The following is a 10,531-nucleotide window of genomic DNA, read 5'->3' as shown; positions in this document are numbered from 1 at the left end:
GCTAAGGATGACAAAAGCGAAATCGGCCGGTACGAATCACCTTTACTGGCATCCTTGTCTGGCTCAATTTGGCCCATTTTTATACCCTCAGCCTTTAGGCTAAAGAGGGTATTTACACTTTGATACGACCAAAAATGTGCCTCATCGAAATAATGGTTTTACACCCCAAGTATGTTTGTACGATATCCGTTTCAGACAATTTTGAGTAGATCTAGCAATGTCCGTCCGTCTGTCTGTCCGTCTGTCAGGCTGGTGCGCACGATAACTCTCGAACGGATCAATCGATTCGGTTCAAATTTTGAGTATCGAAATATTTTGTCCAGATTCGATTTAAGTTCGAAGATGGGCCATATAGGTCCACTCCTTCAGGTACCTCCCCCACAAATGTTCAAGAATTGTCGCAAAACTTGTGCGCACGATAACTCTTGTAGGGAATAACCGATTTGGTCCGTATTTTGCACATCGTGTAATTTCTACCAAACTTAGATGAGGTTCCAATATGGACTCAATCGATCCACTCCTTTGGGTACCTCCCACACAAATTTTCGGAAAAGTTCAGTTTACGCAAGTTGTATTCGCTGTCCTCTATACGACGCTGTAAGTTTCATTAGGGGTAAATCCATACTTCCTGAGAAAATAGCCTGAAAGTTACGAAAAACCCTATAACACCGTGTGTAGTGGTTGGAGTGCACGATAACTTTCGAACGGATCAACATATTTGGTTCAAATTTTGGGTCTTTCAATATTTTGTCCAAACTTAGTTTAAATTCGAAGATAGACCATATCGGTCCACTCCTTCCGGTACCTCCCCCACAAAGGTTCAAAATTTTTCGCCAAGATTGTGGGTATGATAACTCTAGGAGGGAGTAACCGAATTCAGCCAAACTTTGCTATTGGTAATATTACTTTCAGGCATAGATCGGGTTCTAATATGGACTATATCGGTCCACTCATTTGGGTACCTCCCACACAAAATTTGGAAAAAGTATAGTTTAACAACTCCTCTCTGATCTTATTAATTTGTGATGCAGCAGGTTGCACTTGCGGCCCCTGTTACAACGTTGTAATTTTTTTCGTGGGAAAGTCCATACTTCCTGAGATAATGATCCAAAAAGGTCCAGAAAATCCTTTTCTTTCTTTTTTCTTCGGGTACGTGGCTGAGGGTATATCTTTGTCGGCTCAGCTGACTGATACTTTCTTACTTGTTAAAACTTCGTTCGCGATGTGGGTGGCTAACGACAAGTTGAGAACTTTGGTCAGATACTCAACTCCTCGCATAATCATACTTCCTTTCTCGGCATATTCTTTTGTAAGTGTTCACGGCTTCTAAGTATATTTTATCACCTGGAGTGTCGGTTCTTCTAAAGATGTTTAGACATTTAAAAGATTCTTTTCGCGCTTTTCACACCTGTAGTTAAACTACTGCTAACGAGGGTATATACACTTTCATACGGGCAAAATGTGCCTCATCGAAATAATGGTTTTAGACCCCAAGTATGTTTGGACGAAATGTGTTTCAGACAATTTGGAATCGATTGAGCAATGTCCGTCCGTCTGTCTGTCTGGCTGGCTGGTGCGCACGATAACTCTCGAACGGAGCAACCGATTCGGTTGAAAATTTGGCTTTCGTAATATTTTGCCCAAACTTAGTTTAAGTTCGAAGATGGGTAATATCGGTCCACTCCTTCCGGTACCTCCCCCACAAAAGTTCGAAAATGTTCGGAAAATTTGTGCGCACGCTAACTATTGACGGGAGTTACCGATTTGGCCCACACGTTGTACATCTTGAAAGTTCTACCAAACTTAGATGAGGTTTAAATATGGACTCAATTGGTCCACTCCTTCGGGTACCTCCCACACAAAATTTCGGAAAAGTTCAGTTTAGGACCTGCTCTCGAATCGCTTTGATTTTTGTTGTAGCAACTTGTATTCGCTATCCCCCATACGACGGTACAAGCTTCATAAGGGGCAAGTCCATACTTCCTAAGAAAATAGCCTGAAAGGTGCAAAAAACCTCTATGACACCGTGTGTAGTGATTGGAGCGCAAGACAAATCTCGAACGGATCTGCCAATTCGGTCCAAAATTTGGCCTTCGTAATATTTTCCCCAAACATAGTTTAAGTTCGAAAATAAACCATGTCGGTCCACTCCTTCAGGTACCTCCCTCACAAAAATTCAAAAATCTGCGGAAAAAATATGCTCACGATAACTCTTGAAGGGAGTGGCTGATGTAATCCATAAGGTTCGATCAGGTTCAGGTGCACTCTATTGGGTACCTCCCACACAAAATTTCGGATAAGTTCACTTTAAGACCTGCTCTCGAATCACTTTGATTTTTGTTGAAGCTATTTGCTTTCGCTACCTCCATTACGACCGTAAAAGTTTTTTCAGGAGCAGGTCCATATTTCTTGGGAAAACATCCCGAAAGGTGTAAAAAGCCCTATGTCACCATATGTGGCTCTCGAACTGTTCTACCGATTTGGTGCAACATTTGGCCTTCGTCATATTTTATCCAAACTTAGTTTCATGCCGGTCCCCAACTTCCGGTACTTCTCCCCAATATTTAAAAAATGTCACTAAAATGTTAGGATGATATCACTTGAATGGTGCAACCAATTTGGTCCAAACTTTGGATCTCCTAATATTTTGTCAAAATTTAGTTAACTTCTAAAATGGCCCATATTGGTCCTCCCTAAGGGTACCTCCCCCACAAAAGTTCAACATTTGTGTTAATTCCTAATCCACATTTTTGTCGGCAAGTTTAAATGTTGAAAAAGGGCCACAAAATTCTGAAGAGACGCTAAATACATACAGTTTCAATTCACATTGGCTGAGGGTATACCTCTGACACTTTTTTACTTGTTAACATCATCCATTGTAAATCCTCTTGTAACTCCAGAAGCGCTCGATAAATGGTCGATTAAACTAACCTGCGCGCCTCTTTGGATCATTTAACGTAATGCCATCTAACGTTCAAGGGTTCCAGAGTGACTTAACCGATGCCCACAATACGCTAATTCAGGTTTCAATGTTGCAACTCTGCAGATGTTTTAGGTACTTGTTTCGCTTGTGCTCACCGACCAACCTATTAACTTCTCCCTAACTATGGGGTCACTAAAACTGGCTCGACAAAGCTCAGCACGTGCATTTGCTAGTTCCGTCGCCTCTGATAAGCTGGACATTCGACCAATAGGTAGTTCCGCCAACTCTGCTGGAGAACTTGGTATCACTTTGAGTATTCGACCAGCAGGTATATGGCGAACGGCTGCAGCTATTATGATGTATCGGAGCAACCTTTCTGCCACCCGAACATCAGAAGGGTTGGGCAGTTCTGGTGGTGAACTCTCTGGAACTGACCAATTAGCGTTCAAAGGAAAAATTGGTCGGTGTGCAGATTTAGATGAAGAAAACAAGTAAAAAGTGCCAGTCGGCTTTGCTGACAGAGATATACCTCAGCCTATCGAATGTATTTAGTGTCTTTTCAGAATTTTGTGGCCCATTTTGGACATATGAACTTGCCGACAAAAATGTAGATTATGATTAAAGATCGAAAGTGTTGGGGAGGAGGTACTTAAAGGAATGGCCGACATAGTCCATTATGGAAGTGGATCTTATTGTGTGAGTCATATGTTTTCGATAGATATCGCGCACACTAGTCATTTCATCGGGTCATCGTAAAACTTTTAAACAGTAAACAGGATCACAATGAACAACATCAGTACACATTTCCAAAGGATCTTCGAACCTTAAACTGCACTTAGACACAATTGTTGAACTTTTTGGGGGAGGTACCCTAAGGAGGAGAGGACTGATATGGGCCATTTTAGAAGTTAAACTAAATTTGGACGAAATATTAGAAGATCCAATGTTTGGACAGAAGTGGTTGCCCCGTTCGATAGATTGGCATAACATTTTAGTGATTTTTTTTAATGGTGGAGGGGGCCGATTTGTGGGCCGGTATTGCCCATCTTCGAACTGAAACTAAGTTTGGACAACATATGACGAAGGCCAAATTTTGGACAAAATTGTTTGATCGTACTCTCCAGCCACTACATATTGTGCCATAGTGGTTTTTACACTGTTCTGTTGCTTTCAAGAAGAATGGACTTGCCCCTGAAAAACTTTTACCGTCATAATTGAGGCAGCGAATGCAAGTTGCTTCAAAAAAATCAAAGTGATTCGAGAGCAGGTCTTAAAGTATCCGAAACTTTGTGTGGGTGGTTCCTGAAGAGCGGACAAATATATGTAGTCCACATTCGAACGTGATCTATATCTGGTAGATATATTAGGATGTGTAAAGCATGGACCAAATCGATCACTCCCTTCAAGAGTCATTGTGGACCGATATAACACATCTTCGAACTTAAACTAAGTTTGAACAAAATATTACGAAAGCCAATTTTTGGACCGAATCGGTTCATCCGTTCGAGAGTTATCGTCCGCTCCAGCCAGCCAGACTGACGGACAGACATTGCTAAATCGACTACAAATTGTCGGAAAGGGATTTCGTCCAAACATACTTGGGGTCTAAAACCATTATTTCAATGGCGCACATTTTGCCCATATGAAAGTGTATAAACCAGAGCTCCGAATACTCGCTCGAATTCCACTCGCGATTGAAACTCTTCTCGTATTAGAGCAAAATTGGGGGGGGGGTGTATTTGCGCCCTCCACACCACCAAAGAAAAACTTAACCCACCCCTAATAAACTTGCCCAAAACCCAACAAAAAATTGCACGCAAAAAAAATTACCACCTCACCTCAAAATTTCACTCGCGAGTAAATCGGATATCTGGTGTATACCCTCGTTAGCATAAATGCTGACGTCAGTTGTCAGACCAGGTTACACGGTTGTTATGTCTGGCGAACTATGGTACTTTCCGCAAATTATGATACTGATATCCTTATTGGCCATGAAAAACTTGGAGCTATCAATCTGCTCAGCCAGCGCTATAGCCGAATGCCACAACCCGTGATGAGCATAAAAGTCCCCTAAGACCAGTTGGTTATTACCTTCCAAAAGCTTTCTAATGTAGTGTAATTTTATGTATAAATTAAGCAATTCTTCTTCGGTAGTTTCACATCTGAACCTTATACATTGCATGTACGGGTCACTGAGCCAGGCTCCAGCGAGATAGGGCTGAATTGCCGGGTAGTAATAATGTAGTGTGTGTAAATTATTGGATGGCTCTTTTTATACCCTCAGCCTTTAGGCTAAGGAGGTTATATACACTTTGATACGATTAAAATGTGCCTCATCGAAATAATGGTTTTAGACCCCAAGTATGTTTGGACGAAATGTGTTTCAGACAATTTGGAGTCGATCTAGCCATGTCCGTCCGTCTGTCTGTCTGTCCTGCTGGCTGGAGCGCACGATAACTCTCGAACGGATGAACCTATTCGGTTCAAATTTTGGCTTTCGTAATATTTTGCCCAAACTTAGTTTAAGTTCGAAGATGAGCTACATCGGTCCACTCCTTCCGGTACTTTCCCCACAAAAGTTCGAAAATGTTCGGAAAGTTTGTGCGCACGATAACTCTTGAAGGGAGTGGCCGATTTGGTCCATACTTTGTATAGCGTAAACCTTCTACCAGAGTAATATGAAGTTCCAATATGGGCTCAATTGGTTCGCTCCTTCGGGTACCTCCCACACAAAATTTCGGAAAAGTTCAGTTTAGGGCCATCTCTCGAATCGCTTTGATTTTTGTTTTAGCAACTTGTATTCACTGCCCTCCATACGACGGTACAAGTTTCATCAGGGGCAAGTCCATACTTCCTGAGAAAATATCATTAAACTTGCAAAAAACCCCTATGACACCTCACACGGTTGGAGCGCCAGATAACTCTCGAACGGATCTGCTGATTCGGTCCAAAATATGGCCTTAGTAATATTTTGTCCAAACATAGTTTATGTTTGAAGATAAGCCATATCGGTCCACTCCTTCAGGTACCTCCCCCACAAAAGTTCAAACATGTTTGGAAAAATTGTTTGTACGGTAACTCTTGAAGGGAGTGGCCGAATTGGTCTATACTTTACACATCCTAATATATCTACCAGATATAGATCAGGTTCAAATATGGACTATATTTGTCCACTCCATCCGGTACCTCCCACACAAAATTTCGAATAAGTTCACTTTAAGACCTAATATCGTATCACTTTGATTTTTGTTGAAGCAACCTGCATTCGCTGCCTCAATTACGATGGTTAAAGTTTTTTTAGGGGCAAGTCCATACTTCTTGAACAAACAGCCCGAAGAGTGTAAAAACCCCCTATGGCGCCATATGTTGTGGCTGGAGATCCACTTCCATTACGGTCAATGTCGATCCATTCCTTTTAGTATCTCCTCCGCAAAACTTTCGATCTTTAATCCTAATAAACATTTTTGTCGGTTCAAACGCCCAAAATTTTTAAAACCCCCTAAATACATACGTATTTTGGGAAAAATTAGTTTCCATATACACAGGCTGAGGGTATATCTCTGTCGGCAAAGCCGACTGATACTTTTTTACTTGTTATGACTTAAAAAGGCCTTTTGGTAGTAGTTATTTTGAGTTGTAGTGCTATGTACGTGTTAATTTAGTTAAGAGGAACTTGATTTAAATTGAATAAATTTTATAGACATCAGAAGTGAAGAGTTTGTGTAAAAAGAGCTCATATTGGTTTGCTTCTTTTTCTAGGCTTTCTGTTGGTTAGATGATTGGGACTTCGCTGGATATCATTTAACAATACAATTCCCCCTAAGGTAGAAAGTAAACAAAACTATTGTTGTTTAAAATTGTAATTGTCAATTGATATCTAATAAATAAAAAATTATTATATTATTTATGTTTGTGTATTAACAAGAACAATAACCAAGATTAATAAGAAAAACTTGAAATAAGAAAATCCCACAAGTCACATAATCTCCCACTGTCACTGATGCTTCTCGCAATAGTCAAGGTCAAGACATTTCATTTCACATTTCTGACCCCTCCCCAGCAACACTTCACTTCCCTTCTTATTAGAATTCTATTTTAAATGATTAATTTCTTGGTTTATCAATTCGGCCACCATTCACAATTTATTCATAAATCATGCACATCTTTCAGCGGCTGTTCACAACTTTTTGTTGCAACATCAAAAGAGCAAGACCTTGAAGTGTTCCTGAAGTGTTTTTTTTTATTGAATAGATTTTCAAATATTTTGAACTTCATTTCATAAAAACAAAACAAACTTGATGTTTTCTTACAAAGGGGGTGGGGGGAAGTGTCTAAATGCATAAGTAGTGATGAAAATGATGATACTTCAAACCCTTCATTCCCGTCCACTCCAATTGGAAACAATAAAACAAAAACCATTAAAAATTTTCTTTGGAAAACTGTTTTTGTTTTATAAATTATTACGAGTCGCTGTAAATGATCTGAAATAAATCTGAACACATGGTCCATTTATTGAGATTTTTTTTTTTTTGGAAATCCACAATGCAATGCTTGAATGGAAATGTGTAACATAAAATTATTTATTTTGAAGGCCAGTGAAAATCCAATCTAAACAACACATTTTGATGAATTGTTTGGGGATGTTTGTAAATATTGACTGTTTGAGAAATGTTCCTTCTTCCGCTCCGTATCTTTATATATTTCACCATATCACAAAATTGTTTAATAGAAAATTATAAAAATAGTTTGTGTTTGTTTTCACATCGCAATTATCATACATACTCGCAGATAAGCCAAATCATAACTTTATGATGGAGCATATCATAATTCATGAGGCGCAAAGATGTGCAAACCATTTGTTGCACGAGTTTCACATAATAACGAAAATGCCAAGCATGTTTTTGCTCAATTAGCAACATTTACGAAATTCCGCACGATTGCCTCCAAAAGAAAGATATAATTTGGATGGTTTGATATTTCCGCCTATTACAAATTTGGTGTGGAAAATTCCACCAAATATAGAATTTTTGAACTATATGAAAAATTATGTGGGAAAAATGTTTAAAATTTGAGGAAATTATAAATGTATTGATGACTAATTAATTCATGCTCTCATGTGAAATGTGTGCAAATATGACCAAAATAATAAGTACAAACATTAGTATGCATATTTTTCGTTCAGTTCACTGTAAAACAAAATTCAGTTTTAATTTAAGTTTTGCAATATAAAATACTCTTAAAAAACAAATTTTTGTAAATGTGCAAGATAAAAAAAATTCTAAATGCGATATTAAGAAAAAAGTCATAAAAATTTGTGTACAAAATTATAGGTTCATTTTGGAAATCATTAATTAATATTAGTATCTTCAATTGTTTTAGGATAGATTGTAATTTAGAATATTCCACCTTTATTTTGAACTACTTTCTGTATTCTTTTTGGCATATTGCTTAGAAGTTTGCTGTAATTTTCAAAAGATACTTAATACCACATTTTGTGTATACAACTTCAAAATTGTTTTTTTTTTTTTTTTTGGAACGATTGTGTACCAATGCACTGTTTTAAGTGTCCGCAAAAGTTTACTGTTGCATTCATGTCCGATTACTGACTAGGTGAGGCAAGTAACTTTATTATACTTACTTACTTACTTAGTTGGCCCATTACAGAACATTTGTTCCATAGACCGAACTAAGAAAAGATCTCCATTCCCCTCTGTTTTTCGCTTGACTTTTTGGAATACCGCGCCTTTTCATTTCTACATCCACTTGTATGCTCCATCGAAGCTTAGGCCAGCCGATTCTGCGTGCACCGCCATGTGGCATGTATTCATACTCCTTTTTAGCGGGTTCATCATCGCTCATTCTCATGATATGGCCTAGCCAACGCAATCGTTGCATCTCTATACGTTTAACTATATTCATGTCTTTGTATAGCTCGTGGTTCATACGACGTCGATATTCACCATCAACGCAAATCGGCCCGTAGATCTTTCGAAGAATTTTCCTCTCAAACACACCAAGCACTGCCTTATCTGCTCGCGCAAGTACCCATGCTTCGGAGCCATACATTAGCACGGGTAGTATCAGCGTTTTGTATAGTGTTATTTTTGTTTGATGAGATGTGGCTTTGTTTTTAAATTGCTTACTTAGACCATAGTAGCATCTGTTGGCCAATACAATTCTTCTTCTTATTTCACAACTGATGTTGTTTGTTGTGTTTATTGCAGTGCCGAGGTAGACGAAGTCTTTAACTACCTCAAAATTGTAGGTACCAACTTCCACAGTTGGTCCGAGCTCTATGGACGCTTTGCGCGTCGACACCATAAATTTGGTCTTTTCGCCGTTTACCGCCAGACCCACTTTCGCAGATTCTGCTTCGACCTTCCTAAAGGTATCAGTTACTTCCTTTACTGATCGTCCCATGATGTCTATGTCATCAGCATAGGCAAGTAACATGTGGCTATTGGTGTAAATTGTGCCATTTCTTTTGACATTTGCATCTCGTATTACCTTTTCTAGCAGGATGTTGAAGATATCACACGAAAGGCTGCCCCCTTGTCTGAAACCTCTTTTGGTACAAAATTCTTCGGAGAGGTTCTTTCCAATTTTAACTGAGGACCTAGTATCAGTTAAAGTCATCTTACAAAGCCGGATGAGCTTTGCGGGGATACCAAATTCAGACAGTGCGTGGAATACCTTTGATCGGAGGGGACTGTCGAATGCTGCTTTATAATCGACAAAAAGGTGAAATGTGTCGATCTGCATCTCTTGGGTCTTCTTTAGGATTTGCCGCAGGGTAAATATCTGGTCAATGGTGGACCTGCCAGGTCTATAGCCGCATTGGTATGGCCCAATTATTTCGTTGACCATGGGCTTTAGTCGTTCGCACAATATCCCTGACACTATCTTGTAGGCGATAGGGAGAAGACTTATGCACCTATAGTTGGAGCATAAAGTCTTATCTCCTTTCTTATGGACGGGACACAGGATGCTCAGGTTCCAATTGTCGGGTACGCGTTCTTCCTGCCAGATGGTGCTAACTAGCTGATGCATACACCTTATCAGCGCGTCGCCTCCGGTTTTAAACAGCTCGGCTGGTAAGCCATCGGCTCCTGCTGCTTTATTATTCTTCAGCCGGTTGATTGCTGTTTTTTACGCGTTGCTACTGATTATAAAGTAGCTCTATATGCCGCATTTTTCTCTTCGGTAGCAGCACGACACTCCTGGTCATACCATGAATTCCTTTGTGGAGGTCTCTGGAATCCAAGTATGGATTTTGCGGCTGTTTGCATAGAGTGGGCAATATGTTGCCATTGTGTTGTTATGTTATCGGGACAAGGAGTGCTCGCGTTAAGCAATTGGGCTAGTTGAGTGGAATATGCTGTGGTTATCTGTTGGGTTTGCAGCCTATCGATGTCCAACTTCCGCGTTGTGTCTGTTCGTGCTTTATTTGCAACGTTTAGACGGGTACGTACCTTTGCTGAAGCAAGGTAGTGGTCCGAATCAATGTTTGCGCCGCGGAACGATCGTACATCCAACACGCTGGATGAATGTCTTCCATCTATTACAACATGATCAATTTGATTACTTGTTCTTTGATCTGGGGACAGC

This window comes from Musca autumnalis, unplaced genomic scaffold, assembly GCF_047663935.1.
Source record: "Musca autumnalis isolate F117 unplaced genomic scaffold, ASM4766393v1 scaffold_4, whole genome shotgun sequence".
Lineage (NCBI taxonomy): Eukaryota > Metazoa > Arthropoda > Insecta > Diptera > Muscidae > Musca > Musca autumnalis.
Note: the sequence above shows the minus strand (reverse complement) of the source record.